The sequence below is a fragment of the Dasypus novemcinctus genome, chromosome 12 (genome assembly GCF_030445035.2).
Source record: "Dasypus novemcinctus isolate mDasNov1 chromosome 12, mDasNov1.1.hap2, whole genome shotgun sequence".
Lineage (NCBI taxonomy): Eukaryota > Metazoa > Chordata > Mammalia > Cingulata > Dasypodidae > Dasypus > Dasypus novemcinctus.
In genome coordinates, this window is record NC_080684.1 from 109,302,422 (window position 1) to 109,321,887 (window position 19,466).

Consider the following 19,466-nt stretch of genomic DNA (forward strand, 5'->3'; position numbering starts at 1 on the left):
ACCCCACTCCCCACAATCCCCACTCCTCCCACATCAACAACTTCTTTCATTAATGTGGCACATTCATTGCATTTTTTGAATACATTTTGGAGCACTGCTATACAGCATGGATTATAGTTTACATTGTTGTTTACCCTCTCTTCCACCCCATTCAGTGGGTTATGGCAGGATATATAATGTCCTGCATCTATCCCTGCAATATCATTCAGTACAAATCTAAGTCCCAAGAATGTTCCCATATCACATCACTTTTTCCCTCTCCCTGACCTCAGCAACTACCATGGTCACTGTCTCTGCACCAATGATATAATTTCTTCCATTTCTAGAGTCACAATAACTCTATAGAATACCAGCAAGTCCACTCTAATCCATATTTTATTCCTCCACCCTGAGGACCCTGGAGAGGTGATGTCCACTCGACCTCTAAATGGAGACAGGGCTTAGATCACACATAGCTGATGGATGGGATTCTCCTGCTTGCAGGTGTAGACTCTCTCAGTTCCTTGGTGTGGTGGTTGACCATCCTGACCTCACTGTGAGCTGACCTGGGTAAGTCCAACAAACTGGAGAGTAGGTGTTGCAACTCTACTGAGGCTCAGGGCCCGGCTGGCACATGGACAGTCCAGAGATTCAAGTCTCATGGGAATACATCAACCCCAGCACCAGCCAGAAGTTCAGTAAAAGTGACAGAAGAGGCATGTATAGAAAGGTCACATCTGAACCCATCTCCATCACACTCAGGAGCACAAATTCCAAAGTAGGGCCCACTGACAAGGCACTGAACTCCAGAGTCATCTGTGATGACTGTAGAACCTGTATTTCTCTATAGCCCTCAGGAGCACCAGTCCCTGGCTGTCTCTGAGATCCAGCTGAGATGTGCATAAGCGCAACCATTCTGATGACCTCCCGACTCATTTTGAAATCCCTTAGCCATATAAACTCATTTGTCTTTACCATTACCCCTTTTATTCAAGGCCTTTATCTAGTTTCATCACCAGCCAGAGCTTGGTAGTAATCCCTCAGCACTAGGGAGGCTTATCCCTGGGAGTCATGTCCCACACTAGAGGGAAGGTACTTCATTTACATGCTGAGTTTGGCTTAAAGAATGGCCACATTTGAACAACATGGAGGTTCTCAGGAGGTAACTCTTAGGCATGCTGCAGCTCTCGGCCAAGTTGAAATTTCAAGCACACAGGTTCATAAGCCTAGTTATCAGTATCTAGGGCCCATCATTGGACCATCCTTCTTCACTGTCTTTGCCCTTGCACTTGGGAGATTGTTGCTGTTCCATTGGGGAATGTGACAGAACTCCCCAGAATGGGAACTCAGCACTCCCTCAGTTGTCCTGTGAAACTCTACCCACTATGTCAATACCCAATGAACATCCAAATGTATCTATATACCTTATATGCATGCCCTGGAAAACTCCCTCCCACTCATGCATCCCCAATCAATGATGCCCCACACAAGTGCTCCTCCCCTGCCATAGTTGAACCCCTATGTGATCCAAAACTTCTTCAAAAATGAAGCCTAACATATTGCCAAATTCAATTAAGAGGAAATGAAAGGCTTAAAGATTAAAAATAAAATACATAATAATTTAGAAAAACTAAAATAAAGTAAAAAATAAATGAGGGTATTAAAAATGAAAAAAATCATAAAATGTTTTTTTACTTTTTGCCTTTCTTCACTGTAATAGGTGTTGCCCTGTATGGACAGTGGCAAGACAATCTCTTCCCTATATTCCTCAGTGTCTTACATCTTTTTTATTATTATTACGTCTTCAAAAAAGTTTTAGGTCTCAGTAAAGTCACATATAGAATATAGGGGACGCCCATATACCCAGCATCATCCCACTTTTCCCCCTTGTCCAGCAATGATCTTTTTACATGTGGATGTTACATTTGCTACAATTGGTGTACAGATATTGAAACATAACTACTAACTATGTCTCCATTATGGTTTACATTTTAAACTGTACACTTTTATAAATTTTAGTTGCATTTTGGTTTACATTATGGTTTACATTTTAGACTATACACTTTAATAAATTTTTGGTGAAATTTAACATGGCTTATAGACATCATTGCACCATCATGCAGAACACTTCCATTGTCCCCAATTTATCCCCTCTTCCATCTATTCTATTCCCTTCTCCCTCTCCCCTCAGGGCCCACAGTGACAACCAAGCTTCACTGATTGAAGGACAAGAATTATAGATACTTGCAATAATGCTGAGGGCATGACACACTAGTCTGTCCTCCTCCATTGGGAGCCACCCATGCTCTCATGAGACCCCCTCCCCTCTGTTTGAGAACATCAAGCCTCCCCAGGATGGGGGTACAACACCTTCCCACTCATTGTATGGGTCTCCATCCACTGATATAACACACTATGACAAGATGAGCACTCACACACTCCCTAGAAGCCTGCCCCAGGTGCACCCTATGCCAGATGCCCCCCGTCAAACACCTTAAACCAGTAACCCTTTCTTATATTTTTTTTAAAGAGTTTTCACAACATTATAGTTTCAGCCACATACCTGACAGTCTCCCATGTTCACCTGCTCCCCCCAACCCTCCTTTTAATTTCCTTTCTTCCAATTGCTTTGGGTTTAGTTTTCAAGCACCTTTCATTGTGAGGTTTGGTCTCTGATTTGAGGGCTTACTTCTTTTCTAGCTGTAAATTTTCCTCTAAGTACTCCCTTTGCTGCAACCCATAATTTTTGATATGTTGTGCTTTCATTTTGTTTCCCCTCAAGACATTTGCTAATTTCCCTTGTGATTTCCTCTTTGGTTCCTTGGTTGTTTAAGAATGTGTTGTTTAGTTTCAACATATTTGTGAAATTTTTAGTTCTCCCTCTTTTATTGATTTCTTGTCTCATTTCAACTTGTTCAGAGAAGACACACTGTACAATTTCAATATTTGTTTATTTATTGTGACTTGTTTTGTGACATAACATATGGTTTGTCCTAGAGAATAACTCGTGCGCCAGAAAAGAATGTTTATTCTGCTGCTATTGGGTGAAGTGCTTTATATATGTCTGTTAGGTTTAATTGGGTTATAGAATCATTCAATTCTTTTGTTTTTTTAAATTGGTCTTCTCTCTATAAGTTCTATCCATTACTGAAATAAGTATATTGAAGTTTCCTACTATTAAGGTAGAAATATCAATTTCTCTCTTAAAATCCACCAATATTTGCTTCATATATATTGGAGTGTTGCTGTCAGGTGCATATATATTTATAATTATTAAGTCTTCTTGATGAATGAACTCCTTCATTAGTATATGATGAGTGTTTTGTTCCTCATAACAGTTTTTGACTTAAAGTTTATTTTATCTGATATTTTTTACCTACCCTAGTTCACTTTTGTTTACTATTTCCATGGTGTATTTTTTTTATTCTTTCACTTTCCACTATTTGTGTCTTTGAATTTGAAGTGAGACTTTTGTAAATAGTATATAGTTTGGGTATGCTCTTTTAGCTACTTTTCCAATCTCTACCTTTTGACTGGACAGTTTAATTCATTTACATTTAAACTAACACTGATAATGAAGGACTTTCTCCCCCTATTTTGCTATTTGGTCTTTGTGTTTTATATTTTTTGTCCCTCAATTCTGCTGTTAGTGCCTACTTTCATATTTATTTTATTTTTTGTAGTGTAGCATTTTGAGTCCCTTCTCATTTTTTTCTGTACGTATTTGTCAGATATTTTCTTCGTGGTTACCATAGGGCCTAAATAGAACCTCTTAAATTTGATACCAACTTAGCTTCACTAGAATACACACTGTTCCCATACTACTCTGTCACCTCACTTTTTTGTCCTTTTTACAAATTATATCTATATACACTATATGTCTCAAACCATAGACATGTCATTATTTCTTATGCATCTTAGAACTATAGGAAGGAAAAACTTGAAATTGCACATCAAAAACTAAAATACAGTAGTACTGGCCTTTATAATTATCCATATAGGTACCTTTACTAAGATCTTCATTTCTTGGTTCCATTTTGAGCCACTGTCTCGTGTTCTTTACCTTCAGTCTGAAGGTCTCCCTTTAGCATTGCTTGCAGGGGAGGTCTAGTGGTGATTAACTTCCTCAGCTATTTGTGTCCTTGGCATTTGACAATTGGACTGGTATATATCTGGATATCATTATCCTTGAATTTATACTTTTGGGGGTTCCTCTTGTCCTTTGCTTGGGCTCATTCATGGCCTTAGGAGTTTCCCCAATTACAGGAATCTGAACATCTCTTCTACTTCCTGTGAAATAGACTTTCTTCCCACCCAGATACTCTATTGTGTGTCTTAAAGGGAGTAGCAATTTGTCCCAGGCTGCTTTGTTTCCACTGTTTCTTGCAATGGTGTACTCTCTTCAAGCTGCCTCTGCCTTCCGGCCACCTTCTAGGAAGTCAAGCTGAGTTTTTTAGTTGTCTTTCAGGGTACCACCCAATGGATTGGCACCAGCATGCAGGCACCCTAATATGCAGAAGAGTTAGTCTGCTCCGTCTGGACAGGATCAGGACCCCCAGTGGGGGTTCAGGCTGGATCCCCACCATACTGGAAAGGATGTGGGGAAGGATCCCATAAGGAGGTATTGTTCTTCTACAATTTTTAAAGCTGTGTTTTCTCCATTTGACACTTAACCAATTACTGCAAACCTGTAACTGTTTTCTGGAGTTCTGAGAAGAAGTTCTGCCAGTTTTTGCTAGTTTTTCTAAGATTTTGTTGGGGAAAAGCATCCTGGGCCATTGTACTGTGCCACCTTGGTTGACCACAAGTTTCCCCAATCTGTATGCCTTTTAGTTTTTTTACATGCTTTATTGCAGTGGATAGAATTTCCAATATTATGTGAAATAAGAGTGGAAAGCCTTGCTTTGTTCCTGATCTTAAGTATCATGTTAGGTATAAATTTTTTGTACTTTATCTTTATAAAATAAAGAGATTTCCCCATCTTCCTAGTTGTTGAGGGCTTTTACCATGAATGGGTGTTGGATTTTGTTAAATGCTCTTTCTGTATCAACTAATATGATCTTGTGATTTTTCTTCTTTAGCCTGTTTTTTTTTTGTTTGTTTGTTTTGTTTTTTAGAGAAAGTCTGGGGAAAAATATGGAACGCTTCATGAATTTGCATGTCATCCTTGCTCAGGGGCCATGCTAATCTTCTCTGTATCTTTCCAATTTTAATATATGTGCTGCCAAAGCAAGCACTTCTTTAGCCTGTTGAAAGCATTTTACATTGATTTGCAAACACTGAACAATATTGCATATCCATAATAACTCCCACTTGATTATGCTGAATAATTTTTAGTATGTTAGTAAATTCAATTTGCTAATATATTGTTGAGGATTTTTACATCAAATTTCATGACAGATTTTGATTTGGGGTTCTATCTATCTATCACTTTTTTCTTTGTTATTGTGTTTTGTATGAGGTAAGTTTAGTGACGAGGTATACCTTCCTCTTCTATTTTCTGAAGAAAAGCCTATGTAAATTGTTTTAATCTTTTAAAAATGTTTGTTTTCTCCAAATGATCTGCACCTCAGATTTCTTTTCTTTTGTAGAGTGTTTATTTATAGATGTGGTTTCTGTAGTGATTATGGGAATATTCAGAGTATATTTCATCTTGGATGAGTTTTGGTAATTTTGTGGTTTTCATGAAATTGGTTCATTTATTCTAATTTTCAAATTTATGAGAATAAAGTTAGTCATAGAATTTCATTATTATTTTTTATAGCTGAAGCATGTGTAATGATTTTTTCCCTATTTTATTCCTGATATTTATGATTAGTGTCTTCTCTTTTTATTTTTGTCAGTTTTGCTAGAGGCTTATCAATTTTGATTTTCTTAAAGAACCAGTTTTTCTCTTATATTTTAAAGTAAATATTTTCCAGTATCTAATTTCAATTTTTTCCTCCTTTTTTTGTTATTATTTCCTTCATTCTGCTGGATTTGGGTTGGTTTTGCTGTTCTTTTCTTAGTTCCTTGAGTAGAAATTTGAATTATTGACTTAAGACCTTCCTTTTTTTTTAAAAAAAAGATATGTACTCTTAGAGCTATAAATTTCCCTCTCTGCACATTTTTAGCTACATCCTACATATTTCATTATGCTCTGTTTTTATTTTCATTCAGTTCTTTGCAATTTGCTTTATTTTCTTTGAGAAATTTCTCTTTGACTCATGGATTATTTATAGTGTAGTGTTTAATTTCTGAGTGTTTGAGGATTAACCTATTCTCTTTCTTTTATTGATTCCTAGCTTGATTCCATTTTGGTCAGAGAACATATTCTGTATAGCTCAGTTCTTTTAAATTTCCTAAGATTTGTTTTTTGTCCCAGGATATTGTCTACGTTGATGAATTTTACATGAGTGTTTGAAGAAATGTACATTCCATTTTGTTGAGTGGAGTGTCCTATGTATGTCAATTAGATCCTATTGGTTGATTTTATTGCTCAGTTCTATATCTTTGCTGATTATCTCTCTAGTAGTTATATCAGCTGTTAGTAGGGTGTTGAAGTCCAAGTGGAACTGTAGATTTGTCTATTTCTCTTTTTCAGCTCTATCAGTTTTTACTTCATGTATTTTGAAGCTTTTATATTTGGCACATATACATTTATGAATATATCTTCCTGGCATATTGACTATTTTATCATTATTTGATGTGCTTCTTTGTGTCTAGACATTTTCTTTTCTGTGAAGTCTACTTTATCTGATATTAATAAAGCCACAACTCCATTTTCAACTCAATGTTTGCATGGTATAGGTCTTTCTATTCTTTCACTTTCATGTTTCATATACCATTGTATTTAAAGTGAGTTTCATATACACACATATAAAGAGCACCTCATTGGATCATGGGATTTTATCCATTCTGCCAATCATTGTCTTTTCATCAGTGTATTTGGACCATTTAAATTTAAGATGATTACTGATATGATAAGCATTAAGATTGCCATTTTATTGTTTTCTGTTTGTTTCTTCTATTCCTCTTTTCTTACCTTATTACGGATTATTTGAACATTTTAAGCATTCCATCTTGATTTATTTATGGTGTTTTTTAATATATTGTGTTGTATACTTTTCTTTGTGGTTGCTCTAGGTATTACAGCAAATATATATGGCTTATCACAGTCTACCATTACTCACATTTTACCATTTCAAGCAAAGATTAGAAAACTTGCTTCTTTTCGGGTCCACTTCCACTTTCCACTTTTAAAATATACTTGTCTTTTTGCTGTCCTACTAGAGAATGTAGCAGAACTCTCTAGGATGGGAATTAAATATTCTTTCGGTTATTGTGTGGGTCTCCACCCACCAAGACAATGCCCCATGAACACCTGAACATATTCATATGCCTTAGAGGCATGCCCAGTGCACCCCTCACCATGCATTCCCCCATCACTGATACCCCACACCGGTAACCCTCCCCTGCCACCCTTCTGTGATCCAAAACCTCTCCAAAAATGAAGCTAACAAAATAACCAAAATTAATAACAAAATGAAATAATAATATTTTAAAAATAAAATATGAAAAAATTTAGACATTGTGTCTGTCGTTATTGTAAGATCTATTGTCTCATATGTACAGTAACATTTTCTTCTGTATGTTTCCCCAGTGTCTAATTTCTTTCATTTTATCTTCAAAGAAGCTTTAAGTTACAGAAAATCATGTGGAAATATAGGGGATTCTCATAAACCTAACACCCTCCCCTTTTCCACTCTCCCCTATTAATAACATTTTACATGAGGATGGTACATTTGTTATAATTGATGTACAAATATTGAAGCACTGCTATGAACCACGGTCAATGGTTTACATTCGGACCATACACTTTTATAGGTGTTTGATGAAATGTAAAATGCCCTGTATTCATTATTGCAAGATCATGCAGAAGAGTTCTCATGCCCTAAAAATGTCCTGTGCTCCATCTAGTCTATCCTTTCCTCCCCTCTCCCCTCAGAACCAATGGTAACCACTAAATTTCAATTTTTAAAGAATAAAATTAATGGTTACTTGCAATAATATTGAGGGCTTGACATATTCATCTGTTTTCTTTTATAAGGTACAGCCTAAGTTCTCAAGGGATTCTGGTACCTCTAAGTGAGAAAATAGCAGGACTCCCCAGGATGGGAGTTTAATATTTTCTTATTTATGTATGGGTCTTCCACACATTAAGATAACAAATTATGGCAAGATAAACACTTACATATTTCACAGAAGCCTGCCCCAGTTTCACTTATCCCATATATCACCCCACACCTGTTGCCCTACACCAGTAACCCTTCCCTGCCATATTTGGAAAAGAACATTCCCAACATTGTGGTTTTAACCACAGACCTGCAAATCCCCAGAGTTCACCTACTCCTTCCCCTAACCTCCCAATCAAAAGGGTAGTGCCCAGCAAAGGAAGACAGACCATTCTACCAAGTCCTTGATATTGATGATTTGATTGTACTTATGAACAATTTTTAGTGAAATTAAAACTTGGTCTAGTGTAATGTATTGCCTAAGAGTTACTTCCTGAAAGCCTCCTTGTTGCTCAAATGTGGCCTCTGTCTTAGCCAAACTCAGCATATAAATACTCTTCCTCGCCCCCCTCCCTGCCCCTCCAGTATGGGGCATGACTCCTGGGGATGAACCTCCCTGGCAATGAGAGATCACTACAAGCACCAACTAGCAATGCTCTGGAGAAAGACCTTGACCAAAATGGGGAAATATTAAATAAAAATGAGTTTTTATAGCTAAGAGACTAGGAGGTCATTCCAGAGTTTATGCTTATGCACATCACAGCAGAATCTCATTGACTGCCACAGTAAACAGTGCCTCAAACAGTGCGAGTCCTGAGGGTTCTAGAGACATCCAAACATTATAAGCAGGGCAGATAGTCTCAGGAATTTGGCACCCTGTCATTGGGCTTTACTTTGGAATTCATGGCCCCCAATGTAATAGACTTAGACTTATTTATAGTTTCCCTACACACAGCTCTTTTGCCTTCTTTATTTGAACTTATAATTAGCAACATACTTGTTAAAAATATGTCCAAGGGACTTAAATCTTTGGTCTGTCCATGTGCCAGTTGAGCCCTGAATCTCAGCAGAGTTACAACTCCTACTCTCCAGTTCATTGGACTCACTCAGGACAATCAATAAGAAGACGATAATGAACGATGCCCATTGCAAGAGTGTATGCTACTGCAAGCAAGATAGTTCCATCCATCTGTTTCATAGGATCTAAGCCCCTTCAATTAGAAACAGAGTGGGCATCACCATTCCCAAAATCCTCAAGATAGGGGAATGAACAATAGACTAAAGTAGACTTACTATTATTTTATTATAGATTTATTATTATCCTACCAATGGAAGAAATTTTATCATTGATATAAAGGCAGTAACCACCAGATTCTGAGAGGAGGGAGAGGGAAGAATAGGTGTAATATGGGGACATATTTGGGACATTGGAAATGTTCTGCATGATGGATACAGGTCATTATATACTTTGTCATAACCCACAAAATTATGTGGGACAGAGTGTAAACTGTAATGTAAACTATAGACCATGGTTAGCAGCAATGCTTCCATATATGTTCATCAATAGTATCAAATGTATCACACTATGATGGATGTTGTTAATGTGGGAGAGTGTGTGTGTGGGGGAGGAGGGTATATGGGAATTCCCTATATTTTTTATGTAACATTTATGTAATCTAAAGCTTTCTTAAAAATTAAATATATATATATATAATTGTCAAGTATTTTCTCTACATACATAGAGCACCTCATCCAATGCTGTTATTTTTATTTCAACCATCAAATATGACTAAAGCAACTGAATAGTAGTATAGCCTATTATATTTATCCTCATTTTTACTCCATTTTGACATTATTCTTTCATTTCTGAAGTTCCAAGCCTTCTTTGTTATCTCTATTTTCATGGAAAAACTTCATTTAGTTTTTCTTGTGGGTAGGTTTGCCAGTAACAAATTCCCTTTTTTTTTTTGGTCCAATAATGTTTTTATTCTCCTTAATTCCTAAAGAATATTTTGTCAGGCATAGAATATATGGTTGACAGCTATTTTCCTTCAGTATTTGAAAAGTGTTTTCCACTTCCTCTGGATCAATGGTTTCAATGAGAAATTCACTGTCATTCAAACTGGTGTTCTCCTATAAATAGCACATCGTTTCTCTCTGGAAGATTTCAGCATTTTTTTCTTTGACTTTAGTTTTCAAAAGTGTAATTATACTATGTCCTATTATGGATGTCTTTGGGTTTATACTGCTCATGATTAACTCAGCATTTGAAACTCTAGGTTTATTTCTTTTACCATGTTTGGGGTGCTTACTTATTTAAATACTCTTTCATTATTTTTTTTTAATTCTTTCAATACCACTCTTTCCCTCTTTTTTTACTTCTGAGACTCCAATGATGTGAATTCTAGATCTTTTATTATCATGCCACCAGTCCTTTAGACTATTTTTTGTCCATTTCTCTCTATTGTTCAGACTGGGTAAATTCTTTTGTTCTGTCATAAAGTTCATTGATTTTATTCTGTCATCTCCACTCTACTGTTGATCCCACCCAGTGAGTTATTCAATTTTTGGTATTGTATTTTTCTGTCCTATAATTTACATTTTAATAACTTCTATTTATTTGCTGAAATTTTCCATTTTTCATTTCTTTAAAGATAATTTGTAACTGCTTGTTGAAGCATTTTTATTATGACTACTTTATAATCACTGCCAGATAATTCCAACATCTGATTCATCTTGTTGATTGACTTTACTCTTTCATGATGTGATTTTCCTTGTGCTTGGTATGATGATTGAATTTTGATTGTATCCTGGCATTTTGGCTATTTCATGAGGCCCTGGCTCTATTTAATATTCATTTTTGATCAGAAATTCCCCCTGTTAAGCTTAGCACAAGTCTCAGGTAAATGTGTATGTTCAGCTTCCCTCTGTGCCCCACCACCACCTGGCAAATGTGGGGCACTGACTCACACTTCTTCATTGCAGTAAGTGGACATTCAGCCTTTCCCTTGGTCCCACTGATAGCTTCCCAGTGAAAGTGGGCCATTGACTCCCATTGTGAGGGCTGACTCACAACATTTTGTTGCTCTTACCTGGGGGAAGGTGCTTAATGGCCCCTGGGTCTCACTGACACCAGGGCTGGCAGAAAGTAGAGTGCTTATTGGCATCTAATTGCATCACCTTGTTCATTTTCACTCATGCATGGTGGGGATGGAGGCTCAGCTCTCTGCTCAGCTTCTCTGACTCTCTCTGCAGGGAAATCAGAGCACCACATGGTTCAGCCAGATGGGATGGGAGATCAGCTGGTGCCTTGTTCCCATCGACATGACCCTGGCAGGAAGCTATTGCTGCTGCTGTCTTCACAGGCTGAGGGTAAAAGATTGACTTGCCTTGTTACACCCCAACAGTACCTGTTGCTATTTCTTCTTTAAATATCTGGGAGACTTGCATCACCAAAATTATTTCACCTGAAGATTTACTTTCTATAGGAATTCATTTTAATAGTTACAGGAGAGTTCAGGTTATCAATATCAAACGGGCTATGTATTGGTAGTATGTGGTTTTCAAGAAAATGCTATATTTCATCTAAGCTTTCAAATTTGCGCATTTGAAATTGTTTTCAGTATCCTCTTATGATGACTATAGACCCTTTTAATGGCTATGGGGTCTATAGTTAGAAACCATTTCATTCCTGTTACTGATGAGTTGTGTCTTCTCGCTTATATTCTTTTTTTAAAAATAGGTATTGGATTATGTTTGTAAATTGGTCTGTACCTGGGCATCATTAACTTATTATTATTATTTTTTTATTGAAATTAATAGATCACACAGAATCTCTTATATTCGTAATGCATATTGCTATAAGTTTATCTGTTTTATTCTTTTCAAGTAAAAGAAACACTTCTGTTTTCATTGATTTTTATCAATTGTTTCTGTGTTTTTAAATTCATTAATTTCTGCTTGTTTGTATTTTCTTTCTACTCACTTTGTTTAATTTGCATTTATTTTTCTAGTTCATTAGGGTGAAAACTCAGATGATTATTTTGAGATATTTCTTTTTTCTAATATAAACACTTAGGCTAAAAATTTTATCCTAGGTAGGCACTGCTAAAGCTACTTCCCATAAATTTTGATATTTGGTATTTGCATTGTCACTCAGTTCAACATATTTTCTAAATTCCCTGGAGACTTCTTCCTCCGTGACCCAGGAGTTCTTTAGTAGCATGTGGATTATTTTCATGTGTCTAAATTTTCCAGTTACTTTTCTGTTATTATTCATTTCAATTCTAATTCCTTTATGGCTAGAGAATATATTTTGAGAGATACTAATTATTTAAAATTTACTATGATTTGCTTTCTAACCCAGGATATGGTCTAGTTTGAACCATTTGTACTTGAGAAGAACACATATTCTAGTGTATTCTGCTGTAGGTGGGTGAGGCATTCTATAAAGGTCAATTGGGTTCATTGATTGTTGGTGTTTCATTCTGCCATATACTCAGCTTCAATTTACTTATTTCTACTTTTTACTGGGAGAAATTCTGAAGTCTAAAGACTGAAGTCTTCAACCGCAATTGTGGATTTGTCTATTTCTCATTTTATTTCTGTCATTTTAGCTTCATGTATTGTGAAGCTCTGTTGTTAGGTGCATACACATTTATGACTGTTATGTATTCTTGGTAAGTTGCTATTGTTATCATTATGTTATGTTCCTGTTTATCCCTGGGTTGTTTTAGTTTCCTAGGTTGCTTAAGCAAATACCATGAGATTGGTTGGCTTAAACAATGGACATTTATTGACTTACAATTTTGAAGCTAAAGAAAGTCCAAATTAAGGCATCATCAAGGTGATGATTTCTCCCTAAAGCTTGTGGAGTCCTGGGGCTGGCTACCAGTGATCCTTGGTCCTTAATTTGTCCCATGACAAGACATATGATGGTATGTCCTTTTCTCTCCCTTCTCTTCTGGGTTCTGTCGATGTTCAGTGTCTGCCTGCTCTGCTTATGGCTTTTTTTCTCTCTGTCTGAATTCCATTCTCTCATAAAGGACACCAGTAATAGGATTAAGACTCACCCTGACTGAGGCGGCTACACCCTCGCTGGAGCAGCCGCATCGAATGTCCTGTGGACGATGGGTTCACACCCAAAGGAATGGATAAACTCTAAGGACATGTTTTTCTGGGATACATAGAGTTCCAAACCACCACATTTGGTAATTTTATGTATTCTAAAATATAATTTTTCTAATATTTTGTTTGTTATTTACATGATATATCTTTTTTTCCATCTTTTATTTTTTAACTTATTATATCACTGTTTGAAGCAAGTTTATTTTAGACAGCATATAACTAGGTCATTTTTAAAATTCATTTAGAACATTTCCCTGTTCTATTTGGTGTATTTGTATCATTTGCTTTCACTGATGTATTTTTTTTTACCATTTAATTATTTTCTGTTTGTTATAGAAGACTTTCTTTATTTTCACATTTCTGCCTCCTTTTAGGTTATCTGGATGTTTTTAGTATTAACTTTCAATTTATCTATTGTATTTTTACAATGTCTTGCTGTATAGTAGTTCTTTTTAGTGGCTGCTGTAGCAATTAAAATATGCATCATTTACTTTTTACAGTCTACACAGAAAAAACATTTTGTCACATCAAGTACACAGAGCCCTTTACTGTTACCTCATTATATTGTGATTGTCTTATGTATTACATCTAGAAACATTGAAAAGCTCATCAGAAAGTGGTACAATTTTGCTTTCAGTTGTAAAAACATTTTCAAGCACTTAATAGGAGAATAGTCTCTAAGATATTCCCAATTATTTTTCCATTTGTGTTGCTATACCTTCACATTATTTCCAGGTATTCCCAGCATCCTCCTGGCATCATTCCCTGCTGTTTAAAGAACTTCCTTTAGCAGTTCTTATAGAGTGGGCCAGCTGACAATGAATTCTCCTAGTTTGCCTTCATCTGAGAATGGCTTTATTTCACTTTATTTCTGAAGATTGTTGTCACTGAATTTAAAATTCTGAGTTGACAGTTATTTTCTTTCAGAACTTTAGAAATGCTATTTCATATCCTTTGGTCTCTATGACTTATGATAAAAAATCTGCACCTGATTAAATTGTTGTTCCTATATGAGTAAAGCACTTTTTTCCTCTGGGCGCTATCAGGATTTCTTTGGGTTACTCTTTTTGGTGTTAAGTGAGCTTTTAGAAGCTGTGCGTTTATAACTCTCTCCAAACTTGGGGATTTGGGCCATTATTAATTCAAAAATTTTCACTACCTTATTTCTCTTCTCTTTCTAGTACTATAATGATATGCATATTAGATTTTTGGGTATACTCTAACATGTCTCTGTAACTCAATTAGTTTTTTAAATCTTTTTTCCTTCAACTTTTTCACATTGGTTAATTTCTATTGACTCATTCTTTGGCCAACTTCATCATGTCATTGAGCCTATTCAGTGAAATTTTAATTTCAGCTATTATGTTTTTCAGTTGTAAAATTATCATTTGGTTCTTCTTTATAGCTTCTCTTTCTTTTCCTGAACTTTCTAACTCTCCATTTGTTTTAAGAATGTTTCTGCTTACTTGTTAGAGGATATTTACAATAGCTTCTTTATTGTCTTTGTTAGAGATATTTCCACCATCTGCTTCGTGATGTTGTTGCCATCTGTTAACTGTTTATCTCCATGGAAGATGAGATTTTTTTGGTTCTTTTGGATTGTAGCCATGGTTTGTCATGAGACCCTGAATCTTGTTAAATCCTATAAAGAATGTTGATATTTGTGTGTTAGCAGACAGTTGACCTACTTGAGTTCATGCCTCAGGTTACAATAAGCCTTTTATAGTTTGTATTTCAGGGATCAGTGTGTTTTTCACTATCTTTTTAGTGTGATTCAATCTATCCCATGTGTGCTACAGAGTGGCAATTCAGGCATGTGGGGGATGGTCTCTTTTGTAGGTCAGTTCTCAATATTGGGTATGCTGTTTAGCATCACATCCTCATGTACACATCTCAGGGATGTGTCCAGGAATTTATACAGTTCTAAGGGATCACTTTTCAATTTCCCCCTCCACAATTTCCTTGGTACTTTCTAATTATTTGTTCCTCTGGTCAATGAATCCACTAGGTCACACATTCCTGAAATTGCAGCCACACATTAGGCCAAGTTGGGGGACGACATGGAGAGAACAAAAGCAAAGAGGTTTCACTCCACTTAATAGGCAAGCAAGGTTCCCCTTCAGAGTTTTGGATCCTGTGGAATCCAAAAAGTAAAGATTCTGTACTACCACCACAGGATTTCTTAGAGCTGGGGCAGGAGAGATCAGAGAAAAGAAAATAGAAACAAAAAGGAGCAGTATTCCTGACTCTCTCTGAGCTTTAGTTCTTCCCTTGTCTACTATTTCAGCCAGAAGTAGAACCTTCTCTGTCTGCCTTCTGATGCCTGGTTCTGTCCCAGGGTCACTGAGTTCCGGCTGGGTGACTCCAGAGGAAAACACACGGCAAACTCACAGACTGCAGGTGGTACCTTGAATGCTAGTAGTTTGTTGTTTTGTTTTGTTTTTCTTTTGGTGTACTTCTAGTTGTTTTTCATATCTGCTACTATTTACTTTTCTGAGTCCTCAAACTGCTCTTGTACTCATTTTTCCCAGGTTTTGGAGCTGACTTTGTGGAAGACAGGATGGGGTATGCTTAGTCCATATTGCCCAATACCAGCTTCCCTCCCATATTTTTTATTCATTTCATTTCATTTAATTTTGTTTTGCTGTTCTTTGGTGGCATGATATAGCATGCACCCATGGTGTGCACACACACACACACAAGTGCACACTGGCTTCAAATCTTCAATAAACTCCTCTAAAGACACTAACATCTGTTAGGAATGCTATTTAGATGAATGAAGAAACATGTCTCTATTCTTTTGGATGACTCATATGAGATGCTGAGGCATCCAAAAACTAAATCATTTTAATGTCAGAGTTCAAATATATACCCCCAAATCTAAGGACAAATCCAAGCACACCAAAACCCACAACACAGTGATTAATGAACTGGAAAGTTGTTTGGCCAAAGTCCAGAAATGAACAGATACAAGTCCATGAGCCTCATTTCTTTCCATTATCAAGTCAACTCACCACATATGCATTGAATAATAGAACAGTTGCAGACACTTCTTGAATTGGACGTTTTGAAGTGCCACTTTCCAGGTGCCAAGGCACACATGGGTTGAGAGTTTCCACCCAAGCATTCAACGTTTAAATGTCAGGAAAAAGAGAAGGGCAGGCAATGGGAATCACTTGTGCAGAGTGCTCTTTGAAGCTGTATCCAATCAAAGCCTCCTTTTGTCTCAGGCACCAGCTTTTCATTTCCAGGACCCTGCTTCTACCATGGTCTAACGTAACAAGTTAAAAAAGGCTGTCAAGTGAAATCTGAATTGTTTTCCAATCCGTTTGCACCATGTTCAGGTTACATGACACGTTTTATAATTACAATGCAATGACTCCTACCAGGTCCTGCGTGCCATACACACTTCCTACAGAGGTGTTTTCACACAGACAGTAGCAATGAGATTTTAATACTAACACCTCTTTGGATGAATGGGTGATGTTTACAAAAGAAATAATCTGATCTTCTAATTTGTCAGTACAGGCTAAATGGGAAGAAGAAAATGAAGAATGTTTGGAGATTTGTTTCAGTCTTTTGCTGTCTAATAGTCACTGAATGTCTACGTAGCCCTAGGCTTTTCCAAGACACTGCGGTCCTGGCATGGCAGGGAGGATTTTCTAGACCCCATCTTAGATAGGCAAAAATGAAACTTTAATTAGTTTTCCAGAAATTAGTTAAATTTCTTTGTTGTGCCCTCCCCACTCCTCACTGGGATAGAAAGCTTAACCTGCCCAATTTAAGGTACACTCAATCAAATTAGGATTCCTCAGTAATTTCAGTCAGAAACAAATCCTATCCCCAGCTGTGGCCCATGTCTTCTTTTTCTTTAGTGATAGCTCAGCTCTGAAGTAGGAAGGGATTTATTGATTTTGAGGTGGAGAGGAATATTAAATCTCATTTGCCTCAATGAGTAGTGAATATACCCACTGGTGTTCGGTCAGCAGCCTCTAATTCCTTCTCTTGGGCTGAGGGTGACAACGCACCCATTGTTGACAGCTTGCAGGGCCCATGTGTTTCCACAACAGCATCCTCCTTCCATGCCTAGAATGTGCCTTCGGGCTCCTTACACTGTCTCAGCAGGACGTTTGTGGTGCTGCCCCTTCCCAGCATGGGTCTGCTGGCGATTCTCTGGGGTCCCACTGCCTGAGCACCTCTTGCAGCATCTGCCACAGGGAGTCTTCATTGTAAGACTTGGTTCTGACACAGACTTCACCCAGGACACAAGGAGGAGTCCTTTCGGCCTCAGAATCTCCCAGTACTCTCTGGGCTTCTACCCTGGACTCAAAAGAAGCCCACCCTACTGATGAGCTCCACACCTCCTGGAGAGGGGACCGCCGTGCCTTTTTGGTCTGAAAGACATCTCATATTAGTACATCCTTCCAAGCTCTAGTTTTAGTACATAGCTTTTCCTCAGGTATCTCCAGCTCTTAGACTTTTAGAAACTCAGATATTTTTCCTTAATTTTAAAAACTACCTCTTGCTTATTGTGGCACTGGCCTTCAAGATGGATATCTCTGTCATATATTTCAAGAGCTTTACTGTGAGAGAAAAAAATGTCAAGTACTGGGCTCTGTTTATGAAACAATCCTCTTCTGAAGCAATGCTTTTAGTAGGAGAAGAGCCATTGAAATAAAAATAGAAAATCTAACAATGAAAAGCCATTGACCAATATTTCCAGATAAGACAGACAAATCCTTTAAGAACGTTCCAGTACATTACAGAAGCCTATAAATTAGGGTAAGGTAAGCTGTAATAATAGATCACAATATACCAGGAACCTAAAGATCAAAAATTGCCTTTTTTTTTTTTTAACTCACAGTGCTGGTCTCGTGCTCAAGTCCCTGGGACAGCTTTCCTCCAGAATCCTGGCTGACAGCTGCTCCACCATATTGTACACATCACTTACAATGTTGTGCTGACAGCATCACCAGCCCCAAAGGAGAGAGACACAGGAAGTTTTCCTAAGACAGGCCTGGAAATTTCACGCAGAACCTTTGTTCACATTTCATGAGCTGTAGCTCAGTGACTACAACTCCCAACTGCAGAAGCATCTGGAAACTTGGGAATGTTGTGTGCCCAGAAAGAGAAGCAAATGGAGTCTGGTAAACTTCATTGCCATGGTTTGTCCTTCTGGTCATGAATGTCATTTGTCACTTTATCACACATCCAGAACGTACTTCCCCATGCCCTCATGGAGACAACCAAAGTCCCATTCAGCTCAAATTTCAGGGTCCTAGAGGAAGTTTCATCCTCTCCTTTGGGTCTAGATTGGGCTCCTTTTGGCTCAGTGACCTAGAAAGTAAAAAGATAATTGATCTGCTCCCCATACACATCTCACACACATATGCACACATACATATTACATGCATATGCACACACATATGCACGCCTACACATATCCAACATAAAATGGTGGGGCAGGGCAAGGGCAGACATGCACAGCAGGCACTGCTCCATGGCAACGACGGACCCCCGGCTCTGCTGGGCAGGATGGGTTGAGGACCTGGCAGTAAGAAGTTGCTTGAGTAGGTGCTTGGTCTGCCGTCCAACAGGAATCCCCCTGTCCTTTTGGATGACTCATATGAAATGCTTCTCATGGGCCCTGACCTTGCCCTGAGGAGGGTGCTCTATTGTCCACAACTATCCATGTTCACAACCCTCCTTGGGGACTGTGCAGTATTTCCAGCTCATTTCCTGCTGGTGTAAGATCAGGGACTCACAGATTATTTAAATGTTCAGTCAAAGCCTTTTGTGGGCAAGGCATGTGGTTTCTTAAATAATGAAATTTAGTGGATTAGTGGGATTGAGGTTTCATGTGTCAGCAACCATACCCAAAATTATTATTCTTGGACAAAATGCATAAATCTTCATTATTTTTGTTTTTCTGTCATCATACCTTTCTCTATCTTTCAATTTATTGGCAGTTTCCTTAGGGCTCTCAGCAAAAGCAAAAGAAAAAAAGTTTTTATAACTAGAGGATATCTGTAGTAGTCAGCCAAAGGGGTGCTGATGCAAAATATCAGAAGCCTGTTGGCTTTTATAAAGGGTATTTATTTGGGGCAGGAGCTTACAGATACCAGGCCATAGAGCATAAGTTTCTCCCCTCACCAAAGTGTATTTCCATGTGTTGGAGCAAGATGGCTGCCTGCATTTGTGAGAGTTCAGGCTTCCTGGGTTCCTCTGGGCTCAGCTCCTCTGTTTTCTCCACAAGGTCAGCTGTGGACTATGAGGCTCTCTAGGCTTTGCCTCTCTCCACATGGT

The 19,466-nt window shown here is 37.6% G+C and overlaps 1 non-coding gene across 1 annotated transcript; it reads right to left on the reverse strand.

Annotated features, from left to right (window-relative positions):
• Positions 1-5,109: 5,109 nt before the first annotated feature.
• LOC111761266 (U6 spliceosomal RNA) lies at positions 5,110-5,216 on the reverse strand. Its single transcript, XR_002794677.1, has one exon. It is a non-coding gene; the product is annotated as a U6 spliceosomal RNA (small nuclear RNA).
• Positions 5,217-19,466: the final 14,250 nt, after the last annotated feature.